We start from the raw sequence: 3,032 nt of genomic DNA, 5'->3' as shown, positions 1-3,032 counted from the left end.
AAGGTCATTTGTATATAATGTCCTAAAATTGGTGTCATAGCTCATAACATTATCCAGAATACCCCACCAGTGGATTAGAAGCTCTGCTGTAATATACACCGTCCAAGTCTTAATTATTATGTTTGAAACTTTGAATGTCAGTTGAAAATTTAATGCTGACATTCAATGTTAGCATCTTTTCAAAATCACCAATTCACTCCCTTCATTCACCATTCACAAATCATTAAAATTGATGGGACAAAAGCTAATCATTTGTTAAGCATTAAGGGACAAAATTTAATTTGTTGGTTGAAAAATAATATTGTATTTTATGTGCTCTTTAATTAATTAGTATTCTAAAATTAAGATTTTAATTTTAATAACTGGCAATATAAAACGTTTTGTATAGTCGTACAATTATATTTGTTTTTTTTATGATCATTTAAATGGTCAACATAAAAAATAATTATTTGTACTGATGTGACATTGCGTAATTATAAGCACGTATAAAATTACTTTAAATTGTGGCACAAGCAAGTTGTTATGTTAAATTCCTCCGAATACAATCTTAGTTAACAGCATATTAAATTACTCACATTTGAACTTCTTCTGACACATTGAACCAAAAAAATAGGAGTATAGGACTTATAATAAATATGTGTCCTAGCTATATATCATTGTCTTCTTTCACCTGCACTCGTTCACAATTATTTCACCAATTTATGTCTGAGACATAACATAATTGCCATGTCGAGGTATTGTATGATCCCTATTCAGACTGAACATAGTACATACCATTTGAATTGAAAAGTCTTCAGTCTTTACATACACAGTTAAATGTACAAATAATACCCAAAAATAAAATATACAAAAATAATAGTGGCAAAGTGTTTGATGAGCACTTTATGACTTATGAGAGTTTCATTTGATAAAGTTATTTAAAATATTTATGAAATTATCCTAATTTAAGATTCTATATTGATTTATTGACATTATTAATCTGTTTAATCAAATTTGAATTACTCATTATAAATAGACAACTCAAAAAATAAAAACATCTTTTGCTTCATTTGAAGATGGTCATCCATCCTGAGCGATGGTTAGCAACGACTAATTCGTCGCCGATCGAAGTTTCATTTAAGAGTTTGTCGTCAATGAATTTCACATATACAATGTGGGATTTAAACTCCTCACATTTGTTTAAGCGGATAAGAGAACTAAATACTCGGCCAATCTAATTTAGTTTCATTTTGTTTTATTTTATTATTAAGGAAAAAAAGGTCCTTATACCATTTTTTATTCATATACACCATTTTAGGGCTAATAGCACTGCTTTTGTTTTTTTCTCTTGGTTAGGATTAGCACTGCCTTTATTTTCCTTTTTGTTTTTGGTCTTTGGCTTTTATTTTCCTTATCCTCTATTTTCTTCTTTTTTATTTTGGGTCAGACTCATGGTTACCCGCTACTTATATATTATATTTCATAATGGGCTTCACCAAACAAAACAAGAAGCCCAACAATCCGTTGCACATATTAATCTTTTCTTATGATTGGGCCGAGGCCCATTTATATAAAAAAATGCTTGAAAAATATGTTGCTCACATCGAAGAAGAACGTGCTAAATTCATATCATAATGAAAACATATATATAATAATCTACATTTATATTAATCCCAGCAACACATGCATGCTGTAATATTTCAAATAATTATTTTGGATATAATCGATGTCTCAAATAATAATAAACAGAATAACAATTATGTATTTGGTTCAAAAAATGGTTAGTCAGAAAATAAGAGAAGTTTCGGATAACAACACTATATTTGATACACATACTTAAGCAAAATTGAGGGAATAATTATTCCATTTGATATCTAATCTACACTGTGTATATCGTATTCAGGATATGTATGTTGAAGGCACCTAATATAACTTTAGTTAGTGAGTAGTTATTTTTTTGAAGAGGAAGGCACTTATATTTGAAGTAGTATATTGAAACATCACAAGTTAGATTTAGACATAAAATAGTAATAGTAATTTGTTCGTAGAATTCAAGGTGATAACTAATTAATAAGGTAAATAAGCTAATTAATAATGAAGCATAGGAAAAACCAATTTATCACTCAATATATATGTCCAATCCAATACTGCATTGATGAGAGAAATATGAAAATGATTATATATATAAAAGACTTTCCTACACTACTGCTTGATCATTCCAAAGTGGAAAAAATTTAATCAAAGCTAGTTAAACACAATATGTATTTATACATAATATAAATACATGTATGGTGACTATATACATATATATATATATGAAAAACTTATTAATAGAAAAATAAAAATATTATTTATACACTAAAATTAACAATTATACTAGAAGAAGAAATTGATATGCAGAAGTAGTTGATATATACAACAAGTATATGTATACACCACAACTACTTATAACTGTCATAACAGAAACGGTTATATAACCGAGTCATCTTAACCACTTAAGAAATATGAACGTTATATCTTTACAATAGTATTATATATAATAATATAGATAAACCTTTTAATACAGAAAATATTTGTTTATTTTATGATGACTTCATTGCCATGCAAAGTACAAAGAATTAAATTAAAGTCAGTTGCATATCACCTGGCCCCTCTTCTCATCGTTTTGGCTCATACACCAAATTAGCAAGAGAAATTTCATAGAGATATTAGAATTTATTATTTTTATTTATTATTTTTAATTATTAATCTAATTTTTTAATTTAAATAATAATATATTTTAATTTACACAGTTAAATATTAACAGTTAATTAATAGATAAAAATAATAAATTTTAATAATTTTTAATACTTTTTTATTAATAATAACACATCATTTTTTGTGAAAATATGTGATACTTCAATGTACATATAAATTAAAAAATAAAAATAATTAATTTTTAATTAATTAATATTAGCCAATTTTAAAATTTAAGTATATAATTTAAGATTTAGAGATTAAAAATTTATAATTTAAAATCAAAATTTAAGATAAATAAAATATTAAAAAAAGAC

This window comes from Arachis duranensis, chromosome 7 (genome assembly GCF_000817695.3).
Source record: "Arachis duranensis cultivar V14167 chromosome 7, aradu.V14167.gnm2.J7QH, whole genome shotgun sequence".
NCBI classification, from domain to species: Eukaryota; Viridiplantae; Streptophyta; class Magnoliopsida; order Fabales; family Fabaceae; genus Arachis; species Arachis duranensis.
Note: the sequence above shows the minus strand (reverse complement) of the source record.